We start from the raw sequence: 14,393 nt of genomic DNA on the forward strand, positions 1-14,393 counted from the left end.
CAGGCAGCTGGAACAACCTAGTTATGGGAGGGATCCACTCTGTTGGAAACGACAGGATTTCTGTGAAATACCTCCTAAACATATTTCCTGAGTAATCAATGGAGATTTAGGGAAGTTGAAGAGATACAGATTTAACCATCTTCCCTGATTTTCCAAGGCCTCCAACTTCCCTATACATTTCCTACTTGTCTTTAATAAAATCAGCATTTCATTTCTGCATATCCAAAATCTATTGCCTCATATAATCCAGTCTATTCCTGTGTTTTCCCAAGGCATGCTCATGATGCTGGCCGTGCTTTTTCAACTCCCCAGATAAACTTAAAACCTTATCAGTTCTCAGGATTAAAAAAGGCTGCTCCAGAAAGGAAATGGCAAACCATAGAGTTTGCAGTGAAGCCACCTAAAGCAGAGTAGTACTTAATGCTTCTTCCTCTCCCCTTTACCTCCAGTGAATCAACTGTACTAGGTATCTTTAGTTTTATTAAAATTTGTTAATCGCTTAAAACCTAAGCACGTTCCATCAGACAGCATGCACAATTCAAAAAGCAAGCAATCGACACAAATCATGAAACATCAAATAAGACAATATGTAAAATATCATTTAGTAAAACTAGAATAACCAAAACAGATAGAGTGAAATAGCAGGTCATAACATCTCTTTAATTATAAATAAGCCTGCTGGTATAAAAATGTTTTTAGCAGCGATTTGAAGGAAGTAACACATTTCCATAGACAAATCTCCTCAGCGAGAGAGGAGCAGCCACCGAAACAGTACACTCTCTTGTCTCTGAAAGACGGGCATGTTTGACAGAAGGCACATCTAATAAGCCACAATGAGAAGATCTCAACGAACGTGTTGGTTGTTAAATTCTCAAAAGGGCATTAGCCCATGGACAAGACTCAGCATTAATAAGTTTAAAAGCCATGGTAGCAACTTTATATTCAATATATTGCAGCATGGACAACCAATGAAGATCCATGAGAATAGGTGTAATGTGGTCATTATGACGTGCTCCTGATATCAAATGAGCTGCAGAGATTTAACAACAACTTCAATGGCTTCAGTGAGGAGGCAGGTAGGCCCAAATATATTGCATTGCAGCAGTGACTAATGGTAGTCCGAAAGTCAGCCTTTTCTAGCAAGTGTTTCAGTCCAGATTCGCTATAAGTATAGTCCCAAGTTCCTTTATTTTATTTTGAGAGGGGGGAATGTTATTTAGGACCCGTTATTCAGTGCCACCTAGCTGGATAAATAGCGGCTTAGCCAACTAAGTGGCAGCCATTGAATACCTGGCTGCGTTTGGTTAAGTTAATCGGATAAGTTCGGTTAAGTCGATCACTAAACGGCAATTTTGAGGAGGATATGCAGCCGCATAGCCGTGCTGCTGACCATCCCATATAAGTTAGCCGGATACGTTTTATTTGGCTAACTTACCTAGCCGTTTTATTTTGAATATCTATCTCTGAATGTTTTTATTTTGGTTTAACAAATGAGTTGAACTGAAATAAACATTAAACCAAACAAATCCCAAAAACAAAATGAAAAAACAAAACAAACAAAAATTTCCCCCCTGCTCATCCCTAGCAACTAAAGGAAAAAATTAAGTAGATCCCCTCAGTCAAATCAGTACAAAAGAGAACAGTGGGCACTCAGTCTAAATACTATGAAAGCTTTAGTCTTTTACCTGGATATTTCTTCTTGCTCCTTTGAGCATCCAGCTGAGACGTTACCAGGGCTGGGATCCCAGCACCATGAGCCTTCTTTCACAACTCCCCAGGGAATTTTCCCCCTATTTTATATCTCCCACCAACCCTCTGCCCCCTGCATCCCTAATCTGGTCATTGTAGTGGAGGTCCTGAGCCCAGGAGCCATGCACTGCCTTCCAAAAACCCTGAAATCGAGGCCACTGAATCTGGCCACAAGGTGCCATCTTAAGCAATGATCATCGCTCCCCCTCCTTCCTCCCCCCTCCCTGCCATGTAAATTGCCTTATTTCACAACAGAGATTGTATACCAAGTATAGAACTTCTATACCACAATCACTACTTGGTAATAATATTTTAACTTAGATATTCACTGAAAAACAACACAATTTTTATTTTTATATTTTTCAATTAATCAAAAAAAAATTTTTAGGAGATGGAGATGGTTTCATATAATGTATATACGGCAACAATACATTATATGAAACCATCCCCATCTCCTAAAAAAAATTTTTTGATTAATTGAAAAATATAAAAATAAAAATTGTGTTGTTTTTCAGTGAATATCTAAGTTAAAATATTATTACCAAGTAATGTAAATTGCCTTGTCAGAAACTTTCCCTCCCCGAATACAGCTAAACATGCCCACGTTGTTCCAGTTGAGTCAAGACAAGGTGGAAGAAAAGAAAGCAGGGACGGTAACTTTCAAACCGGCAAATGAGTGGACTTTGGTGCGTGCGCGTGGGCACACCGAGATACGCGGCCATTTTATTACTTGTGCATGTATGCTTGTGCATGTTATAAAATACCCTCACCACGCGTACATGTGCCTCCAAATTTAATTGGGCGTGTGATTCTGCGTGAAAGTCGGGGAATTTTAAAAGGGGCACATATCCATGCCATTGCCAGATTTACCAGTTCATCCACCAGTTTACCCAGTTAAACAGCTAGGACCTCCAAACCCCCCTGGTTGAATAGCTTACACTCCCCCCAGTTACCCCAGACCCTTAAACCCCCTCAGGTATGGCTAGTGTTTTATTTTTTAAACTTACACCTCGTCCCTAGCAGAAGTAAACTTACGTGGCAGGGGATCTGGGCACGTGCCCAGGCGTGTAAGAATTTATGCACCCATCTCTTGACCACGCCCCAAAATGCCCATATCCCACCCTGACCACGCCCATGCCCCACCTCTTATTGTAAACTTTTGAGCTGTGCATGCAGCAGAAGATACGCGTGCATCAGAGCGGCTTTTAAAATTTAGTGGGTGCGTGCGAGTCCAACTTGTGCACGTATTTCCCAATTTCGGCCCACATTGGCGGGCCAAAATTGTCACCTTACTTTACCTCAGAGGCGGTAAAGTAAGGTGACAATCTTTTTACAGGTATATCAATGAAAGGAGGAAGGACAAAGAAAGGATTATAAGACTGAGAAGAGAAAAGGAAGACTGTGGCAGTGATGAGGAAAAAGCAGAAATGCTACACAAATCCTTCTGTATTCCCTGAAGAAGTGATTTGAGCAGGGGCCGCTCAGTGGTGGCGGGGGCGCATATGGTAGAGAATTAGATGCCACACTATTTGTGGAAGAGAAAGTGTGTGAGAAACTGGCAGAGTTAAACATGGAGAAAGCTATGGGGCTGGATGGGATACATCCTAGGATACGAAGGGAGGTTAGGGAGGTACTGGGAGGTCCACGAAGGATCTGTTCAGTAGATCTTTGGAGACAGGAGTGCTTATAAGCGACTGGAGAAAGGCGGATGTTGTCCGTCTTCAACAGGAGTGGTAACTGAGAGGAGTTTAGAAACACTAAGGAACGTAGCAAAATGTCTAGTATCAGGCCGTAGGACTCAAGGCAATGTCATTTTACCAGAGGGCGATCATGTCAAACAAATCTGATCAATTTCTTTGATTGGATGACTAGAGAAATAGATCAAAGGCATTAGCTGAATGTGGAATACTCAGATTTGAGGGAAACTTTATATAATGCCCCACATGAAAGGCTCATAAATAAAATGAGCAGCCCTGGGGTGGACTCCCAAGAAGGTGGGCCAGATCAGAAACCGGCGGAGTGGCAGAAGACGGCAGTACATGGAATTCACTGGGGGGAAAGAAGGGACCAGTTCTAGGACCAGTCTATTTAACCTCTTTTGGGACGATACTGCAGACAGGTTAGAAGGAAAAGTTTGCCTTTTTGAAGATGACACCCCTGAGGGAGCAGACAGAATGAGAGGTGGCCTACGAAAGCCTGAGGAATGGGGCTTGATAGTTAAGATTCAGCTTCAAAAAGTGAAAAATCATGCAGTTGGGGTGCAGGAATCCAACAGAGCAGTGCATGGTTGGGTGGTAGGGGGGGGGCTGAGAAGCAATGAAGAAGGAAACCAACGAGCTTGGATGAAGAGTGATCATAGTGCATGCGGTCAAACCTCTACGGCTTGCAGTGCGGACAGGAATAACTGGGCAGACTGCATGGTCCAACTACCATCATCTCCTATGTTACCATGTCCTAATTGCAATTCACTTCAAATAAAGTTCTTTCATATTCCTGCCAAAAATTCTCAGCAGAATATATTTTGGATGGCTAGGGTATGGCCACTGAGAAATTATAGCTTGAGTACTGGCAGCACAGGGCTGCTTATAGCTTTCAACAAGCCATTGCTTCCCTTACTAAGAAAACAATGCGATGGAATCCGTAAGGAGCGCGTTTCTCAGTGGCAAAACGAGAACTTCTTGGTGTCCTTTAAAAGCAGGCTAGGATTTAAATAGCACACATCAGCAGAAAAGAATGGGGGAAACCTACAGTCCACTGACTTCATTGATACCCCATTTATCAGCAATTACTGACTCCATTAAAGGCAGAGTTTACAGCAGACGGAGAAACAGAGCCTGAAATATGTCCCAGCAGATGGACGGAGAGTGTCAGTGATGCCGTATTTCAAAGGCATTTGCAGCGTTGTTATCATTTTACATGGAGTCAGAGAGACAGCAACAACACAGTGGACTTAGGGCCAGCAAATGATTTACTTGACCCTCCATGGTCAGAGCTGACAGCAGAAACCTCATTAATTCCTCGGGTCATTCTGGAAGACATTAATTTGGTTTGGAATCAGAATGAGTGGAGATTTCCCAGACATCCACCAGGAGTTATGAAATCTCTATGGCCAGAGGAAAGTATGTTCAAATCACTTTTTTCATAAATCAAACTGACTTTCCAAAGAAGGATAATGTGCTTAATCAGGGGAGTTATGGAACTTCTTGTACTTATTTAAATAGAAATTATTACTATTTTTTATTTGATTATCGGCTATGGAAGTTTTTTGGGTTTTTTTTTTCTTTTCACTGCTGTTAGCCATTGCCAACATGCCACAGACGTCAGCAGCTTTTGAAAAAAATATATTGAATGCATGCAATTTTGGAACGCACTGTTATTACAGTAAATTAGACAAATTATATATTGCTCTGTCTTTTCTACAAATTGCTTCAGATTGCCAACTACCTTTCCTCTTCATTATCTGTTACTTTATCCTACTGAAAACATCTCTATAAATAATACTGCACGTAGAGTGGTGTTTTTATTATCTATGGTTTTATTACTTGGACCAAAATCTGAAACCCTGGGCAAGAAGCCAGCAGCTAAACTCTATACCAAAAAAAAAAAAATCCTTGCATGCAAGGATTGCCAGCTTTCCATATTTAGGAGGGAGACCCTCCTTTTTTTTGGCCAAAATGGTTATGTGGGGTGTTTTTACATTTGTCTTCCCTCTATAATGTCTCTTCTAAAGCGTTTCAGTTGGGGATTGACACACCTCTCTTTGTGTCTCCCAGCGCACCTCTCTATTGAGAACTTTCCATCCCTGGCCTCTGTGTCCGAAGAACTGCCACAATGCGGACAGCAGACTCTTAATCTGTGCTCCTCTGGGTTGTTCATTCTGCTTATGCACTGTCTTAGAGCGACTCTTCGAACAGACCGACTCAAACAGCCTTCTCCCACTCACACACCCACCACAAAAGTAGAGTGCAAGATACTCCTCAACAGAGGAAAATCATTTTTTCAAAATTGAAAAAAATATATATATTTCCTGTGTAGTCCGGAGCAAAGTGCGCACCAAGGGGACTCTTCTCTCGCTTGAATCATCACAATAAACTACTGAACCTATCAGAGAGCATCTTGGTCCTACTGCAGCTCTTTGAGAGGCTCAGGGGGTTAGAGGCAGTCCAATGCTATCTAACTGCAAGAAGAACCTGAACTATAGATGAAATAACTTTCCACCAAAGAGTTATGTTCTCTGCAAAGAAACCAGCAGGAAGACACCAATTCAGCTTGGCCAAGTTTTATGTTAGTCAAGTTGAAGAGATTTTTTTTTTCATACTTGTATCATGATGAAATCCAAAGATTGCATAAACATGAGATCATGAATACATTTAAACTAGAAATATATGCACATAAAATCAATAATCACAAAACATAAGCATAAAATCATACCTAACATCAAGATTTAAAGCAAATATCCAAGGATAGGTATCAATGTTTTCTAGAGGTGAAACCGTACAATGTTCATCATCCGAAGCCCTGACAATTTGTGCTATTGCTCTGCTCACAAGTTTCAGACTTGTACTCAATGAAACCCTTTTTGTGCCTGTTACCATGTGTCCAATATCGGGGTAATTTTCAGAAAGATTTACACACATAAACCCCAGTTTTATACACACAGATCTGTTTTTGAAAATCAATAAGGGGCCAGTGTGTGCAAAAGTACGTCCAAAACTTAGTATGCACACTGAGCAGAGGCCTTTCGAGGGGGAGGGGGGGGGAGACCAGAGTTGGGACAGAGTCAGCACGTAACACACAGGAGAACCTAACATTCAAACCTATCCGTGGTACATCATTTACGCTCATAAGTGGATGCCCGGAGATTACTACTCATATTTTATAAACTGCGGCGAGAGCTGCAATTTATAAAATGACACATATTTCTGCTTTGAAAGTACATGCGTATGTTTCAGTATGCGAGAATTTTTCCAATGCAAGAAAACACTTAGGGGGTCATTTTCAAATGCTTATCGCATGCGATAAGCCTCTATCGCACGCGAAAAGGGCCTTTTTGCTTGCGATAGCATGCTGGGGGCGGAATCAGGGTGGCGAGGGGAGGAGTCGGGACAGCGAGGGGAGGAGTCGGGGCAGCGAGGAGGCGGACTCGGCAGTGTCTTCGCTGGTGGTGATAAGGTTAGTAACGTTATCATCGCCGGTGGCGCTATTGGGTGCGAAAGCCGGCAGCGAAAACACTGTGGTGGTGCGAAGGCTGCCGACTTTCGCAGGCCCCCCCCCCCCCCCCCGTTTTCACTGGATTCACCATTCTGTGATAGAATGGTGACTCCAGGCCTTAATTCCTCTTCCCATTTTATAAACATGCGTGCATATATTTTGCGCATGAAATAATTGTGACACTTCAAACACCCAGAATTAAGCGCAGCGGAATCTATTTTATAAAGTTTGTCCATGTACCATTTTGAAAATGATTACTTGCATGCATACTTGGAATCCCCAGTTCAATGATATCTCCGCCAGTTCACTCAATCTTTCTCTAGTTCATTTAGACCGAGTCTAGCACTTCATCCTGAGCCCCACTATTTCATGCAGACCTCCCATCCAAAAAGTGCAAACAACAGACAAGCTCAATTTCACTTGCACAAGTCAATTAAGAGGCATAAAAGAGCATGAATAAGTTCAGTAGGGTATACGCATATCCCTCTTACAAAATAGCAACTGCTACACATACTTCAGAACCCTGCTCTGGAATGCCCCAGACTGCCTTTTCCCCCCAGTAAGATGTACACACTTATAAAATAGCATATATGCGCGTACATGCTACTTGCACGCATATATGCTGTTTTTACGCATGGTACACATTTGAAAAATCATTCCATAATTTTTTTATTTTGGAGCAAGTATAACTTTGTGTGAAGTACAAGCGCATGAATCTATGCACCTAAGTCTGCTTTGAAAATCCTCAGTAAAATCCACGTATACAATAATGTACATGCAGACTTTCTCTCTATGCGAGCTGTTTGAACATTACCCTCTATATGCACACAGATGTTTCTGTGTAATTACGGTTAAGTGTATTTTGCACATGTGCTGAGGATACTTTCTTCACAGGTCCGGGGAAATAGATCCCCTCAGCAGCTGAGATCATCAGTTGGCTGTGAGAGTGGAAGGAAATGTACATTTTATTAAATCTGACGGTCTAAAACCTTAAACAGAATTAGACAAGCTTGGAAATTTATCTAGGGAGAGGGTGAGGGTCCTGGCAGAATCCGTGGCAATGTATGATTCTTGATTCTTACTAACAGGCCGATGCAAGACCATGCGCTGGCTGCAGCGCACAGCTCAACACACGATTGGTTGCGCATTTTGGACGTGCATCCTTACCCCCCCCCCCCCCCGATGCAAAACGGTGGTTAGCATGTCCAAAACATGCAGCCAATAGAGCGCGTAACTAATAGCACTCATCACATGCAAATTCGTGTTGATAAGAACTGTCCAAAAAAAAATAAAAAGTGTGCTGGCGGTCAGGTTAGGAAAAGGGACGCTCAATTAACGAGCATCCGTTTTCCTAACCGGCTGTCAGCCACCTGTCCTGGGCGCTCGCTGCTGAGGAGGCGCTAGGGGTGCACAATTTCCCTCAGCACCTCCTTTTTACCAGGGCAGCCCATTTGCAAATTGCATCAGGCTGCCCGGAGAGCTCGATCGATGCACTAATATTGCATCGGCCTGTATATTTGCTGTGATTTGAGGTTCAATCCCTAAGTCAAAATCCAAACTACTTTTTTTTTTTTTTTAGAGAGAGTAATCATGAGCAGACCACATAATGGCTAAAAATGGCCTGCTTTCAAAAATTCCCAAGTTCTGCTGGTACATGCAAACGCATTTGCACAGAAAGTTATACCTGATCCTAAGCAGGTTGGTTTAATTTTCTGCATGTGCATTTACATTCAACAACTGAAAATCAAAAGTATACGCGTAAAAGCTTTCCCTGTCCGAGCTCTGACCCCTGGAACACTTACCGCGAGTCTAGGGAGAAATAGATGCGTGATCCAGTTATGTACATACTTTTCCCTACAATTCCCCTCAACCCCTCAGATAATTTTCAAATGCCAATGTACATGCATAAACTAGGGTTTAGGCACATAAATCCTTTTGAAATTATCCTCAGGGAGCCCAATTTTCAATAATCCACATAAGTCACCAAATGGTCACGTAAGAGGTCCACAGAGACTTATGCTAGTATTTTATGAATGGCGTGGCAGGATATGCACCGTTTATAAAATACTGTAGCAAAAATGATAGAAGTCGAGTGGAACCTTATAGACAAACCAATTTATTAAAGCATGAGCTTTCAAGGAGTCTACTTCATCAGATGCCATTGTTGCTACACCAGACCAACACAGCTATCCCTCTGAAGATTTTTCACCATATAAAATATGTGTATTTCTGCTCTGAACGTATGTGATTAAGTTCCATTACGCATAGAGGGGCGGATTTTAAGAGCCCTGCTCGCGTAAATCCGCCTGGATTTACGCGAGCAGGGCCTTGTGCGCCGGCGCGCCTATTTTCCATAGGCCTGCCGGCGCACGCAGAGCCCCGGGACTCACGTAAGTCCCGGGGTTTTTTGAGGGGGCGTGTCGTGGGTGGGGCCGATCGGCGCGGCGTTTTGGGGACGGGACGCGGCATTTCGGGGGCGGGCCGGGGGGCGTGGTTTCGGCCCGGGTTTCGGCCCGGGGCGGGCCGAAACCACGCCCCCAGACGTTCGCGTTCGCGTACTTTTGTTGGCGCACCAGTCGCAAACAAAAGTATGCTGGATTTTAGTAGATACGCGCATAGCCGCGCGTATCTGCTAAAATCCAGGATCGGTGCACGCAAGGCTGCCGATTTTGGGCAGCCGACGCACCTATCTAAACCCCCCCCCTACCTTTGTCGACGGATTTACGTGTGCCAGCGGGCCGCTGGTGCGCCAAGACGCAACCCGGGTGCGGTTCCGGAGGGCGCGGCCACGCCCCCGGACCGCCCCGGGCTGAAACCACGCCCCCAGGCCCGCCCCCGAAATGCCGCGTCCCGCCCCCAAAACGCTGCATCGATAGGCCCCTCCCCCGACAAAAAACCCCGGGACTTACGCGAGTCCCGGGGCTCTGCACGCACCGGCAGGTCTATGGAAAATAGGCGCGCCGGCGCGCAAGGCCCTGCTCGCGTAAATCCGGGCGGATTTACGCGAGCAGGGCTCTTTAAATCCGCCCCATATTTTACACCTATACTAATTATAGTATAAAAGCATGTATTTTATAAAGAATGTGTATACTTCACTCCCGACAATACATATGTGCTGCTTCAAATCAGCCATTCACTGACACCTCCACCAGTTCACCCTGACCCTCCATCACGTCACCCTAATGCCCCACCATTTCACCCAGATCTGCTATCCAAAAACCGCAGACAGAAAACAAGGAAATAAATGTAACTTTCTATTTATACCACTGTAAGAGGGAGTACTTTTAACTCGGTGTGGGGTTTGGAAGTGGGGGAGGTTTACATACACAGTCAGAGGTACAAGCAGCATTGCTGACATCACTGAAGATTTTTTGCCATTTGAATCAATGAAAAGTACAAGAGGAGTTGATTTGTGCAATGCATTCTCTACCTAACTTCAAACAAGCTAGGTAGAGAGTGCATCAAGCACTCATGCATCGTGAGATGAGAATACAGGACGTGCTAGCACCGCGAGTGTTCAATACCGCGGGGCCAGAACATGAGGAGGAGTTGCCGGATGGGCCTCCTCTTCTGCTGTGGCCTCCTGCTTCTTCTGACGCCGGTGGGATCGGCGGCACCACTAGCCTCTCCCTGCTCCCGATGCCAGCTCACCGGGTGTGCCGCCCTGTGCAATTGCACAGTTTGCACACCCGGTGGTAGGCCTGGGTGTGCGCGCACACACACACACACACCCTTAATGAAGGCCCCATGGCAGTAAATGGAGTGGAGGAGCAGCCTAGTGATTAGAGCAGTGGGCTACGAACCAGGAAACCAGCGTTCGAGTCCTGCTGTCGCTCCTTGTGACCTTGGGCAAGTCACTTTACCCTCCATTGCCTCAGGAACAAACTTAGAGGGTTATTTACTAAAGGTTTATTGCATGCAAAAAGGGCCTTTTCACAGGCGATAGGATTTAAATTAGGGGGAAGAGGTGGCACCGTTGCTGGTGATAATATGAGGAATGTTATTGCTGGCAGTAGCGCAGTGAATAGCTACACCTTTTATGGTGTCGCTATTTGCTGCGAAAGGCTGCAGCCGGCCACACCGCGGCTGGCAAAATCGCAGCGCCGTGGTGTGAACGGCTGTGGCCTTTCGCAGGCCCGCCCCATTTTTCATGGGATTCATCATCCTGTGAGGAATAATGAATCCTGCCCTTAGATTGTAAGTCCTTTGGGGATAGGGAAATACCTACAGTACCTGAATGTAATCCGCTTTGAAGAGCTGAAAAAAGTACAAAAAGCGGACTATAAATCTAAATAAAGTAAATCTAAATAAAGTAACTCCCACACAGCGCTCCCGGATGACTTCAGCCCAGCCGAGCTATTTCAAAATGAGTGCACTTCCAGTCCTCACCTCAGCAATGGGTCTCTGCATACTGCAGCGTGTGTTGCTCCTATGTACTTCTGTTCCTGTGTCTCACATTCCTTGTTCCTGTCTCCTGGTATTCCTATCTCGTCCAGCCTTATCTTACGCAGCCTGTCTCATCCAATACAGTTTCATCTCTGTCTCGTCCAGTGTCTCTCATGTGTCTTCGTCCATCCTCAGCCTGACTTTCTGGTCTTGACCTCTTGCATTGTACCTGACCATGATAGCCTGCTTCCTGGACATGACCTCTTGCATTGGACCTGATTCACCTGTCTTCCCCCTGCCTCGACCTTGGCCTGTCTCCGGCTTCTCCAATCTGCTGCCTGTCCTGACCCCCACATGACTTCAGACTCTTGCTCTTTCTACCACTCAAGGGATCCACCTAAGTCCTGCCAGCCGCTGAACCCAAGGGCTCAACCTGCAGGGAGGCAGCTGGTGTAGGTGAAGCTCCAGTCTGTCCCACTTCAGGGTGCATTCGCCAGCTGTCTCCTCCCAAAATGGCCTTCATCTCTTGTCCCACCTGTTTCCAGACGTTCTCCACTAAGGGACATGCCCACCATATGTGTAGGTACGTACCCACTTGCCCACGTCCTCTCCAACACAAATTAATGCCCCCCACTGAGAATTTGGAATAATATACCAGAAACTTATATGCCCTGTGAATAAGTTTCACCATTAGTTCTATTCTCTTACTGCACAAGGAGATATTGTGGGCCTTTTTCCATATTTCCTTCCATTGAATCACATTCATTTTTATGTGGAGATCCCTGTTCCACAGCACTTCCAAACTAAGCGGGGGATCCCTTGCCATCTGACACTCCATCACTGCCCTATAAAACTTTGAGATTCCCCCCTTGGCATATCCTCTCAGGCAATAACTTGGTCTACAGGGTTAAGTACCTGTTTTTCCCATCCCCTTCTCTTCATAAGTCTCCAGCTCCAGCAATCTTTGATAAAAAGTCTCTGTCTCCCTCAGAACCTGATGATCTTCCTTAAGATCTAGGAATGATCTCATTTCAGTGTCTCATGTTTTTAGTCAGCTCTGGTCATTCTATGTGATTCAGCAGCTAACCTGACCAAACCTACAGAATTATTCTCATTTTACCTAGCCTTATTTCTGTGAGCCAGACTACATAGGTTGCTGTTATCTTCAGTTTATGTACAGAAAGTCTCTGTTAATTGTTTTATCTGTTAATAAAGTTTGGAGTTGAAGAAGCAGCCTCTGTCTACAAGTAAAGATCAAGTAAAGATATCGGTTTAAGTTGCATATAGAGAACACATGATGGTGACAGAATAGTAAAATGAGGGATTTAACCAGAGGTTAGTAAAAAAGCAGCACTCCAGTGGCTCCCACAGCATATTAACTCCAGCGCTTATGTCTCTACAGCCAGGCCTCTCCTTATGGCCATGCTTCAGACATACAGTCAGATCCAGGAGTGGAGCACAGGCTCCAAACATGCTGTTCTCTGACCACTGTGACTTTTCTTGGTCTCCAGCTGATCCACACTAGACTCTAAGTAGTGCCATCTGAACTCTGTCAGTTTTCATCCCTGCTGCAAGATAATTATGGTACCTTGAAGCTTATTACCAGTGCTACAGACACTTAAGCTCTGCATCATAGCAGAGTCTGTGCCTACAGTCAGCATTATCCTGCCTACAGAAACTCCAGAGGTTGAAATCCCACCTCAGCAAATTCAGGAAAGTGGAAGGCCTAAGTAGACTGTGACTCTCATACAGAAGGCCAGAGAAAACTATGGAGCTGTCAGAGATCATTATCATGTTAAATTAGATAAAGCCTGGGAAAAGATTTAGAGTAGCATGTATAATATTACAAGCACAGCAAGTAAACAAGCTGTGAGCCAGCTTAGGTCCACATACAAAAGCTACCACCTCCTATCACAAGCATACCTCACTTTCCTAAAATGGATCAATTCAGACAATAGCTTGCAGGATGATCTTCAGCAATCCATTGATCAGAGGCATGGCAGTTTGATCAGAGAGATTATAGCGGAAGTAGAATTTCAAATGGAATGTTCAAAAGAAACTACATCACAGTGTTCGAGGTCCTCTAGATGCACCACAAAATACTCAAAATCAGTGCTCTCAAGCCTATCTTCAACAAATGCAGCTGCCACCAGAGCACATGCTAAAGCAGAAGCTGCACAGATACATGTATCTTATAGCAGGAAAGAGGCAGCCTTATCACTACAACAAACTAGAGTGGAAGAGCAGGAGCAGATTGTGGCCACTGCTGCAGCATTCAAGAAAGCTGATCTGGAAGAGCAGGAAGGGATTGCTGCTGCCACTACTGCCACTGCGGCTGAACACAAGAAAGCCGAGTTGGAGGCTAACTTAGAAGTGTTAAAACAAGAAAAGAAAGAAGCTGCAGCTAAAGCCCAGGCTGAAATCCTTGAAATGGCTGCAGGACAGGATGGTGGGGATAACTGGATTAGTTGAATTGCCTAAGAGGATCCAGCCCAGTATACCAGAGACTATGTACTAAGCCATTCCACTAGGAATTCCAGATTGCCCTCCCAATACGACAAGGAAGTAACTGATGTTGAGCCAACACAGTCTTCTCATGAAGTAAATGTTGCTCCTGACAGAGACCATCTCAACTCATGCCCTACCATGGATGCATTACCTCTGGCTCCAGATCCAGGTATGTCTGCATGGTGACACACACTACCTCATGCCCAACTCAACTACCCCACATGAACTGAGGTCATGATATAGCTGCAGCCTTGCCTCCACCGAGGGTACCTGAAACACACCCTTCGCACTGCCAGAGTGCACCTGACCAAACTCACCCTACCTTAGGATTCAGACCTACATGCCAGGGGCTGAACAAAGATCCATAATTTCCCAGAGTATCCCACAAGTATTTCATCAGACAGAGGCTGAGGCCTTGGACATGTCAGAACTTGCTAAATACATAATTCATCGCGAGCTTGTCAATACAGGGCTCACTTTTGATGGCCGCCTGGAAAATTATAAAGCATGGAAATCTCTATTCAAGGCTGTCATCTCAG

This window comes from Rhinatrema bivittatum, chromosome 3, assembly GCF_901001135.1.
Source record: "Rhinatrema bivittatum chromosome 3, aRhiBiv1.1, whole genome shotgun sequence".
In the NCBI taxonomy this organism is placed as follows: Eukaryota; Metazoa; Chordata; class Amphibia; order Gymnophiona; family Rhinatrematidae; genus Rhinatrema; species Rhinatrema bivittatum.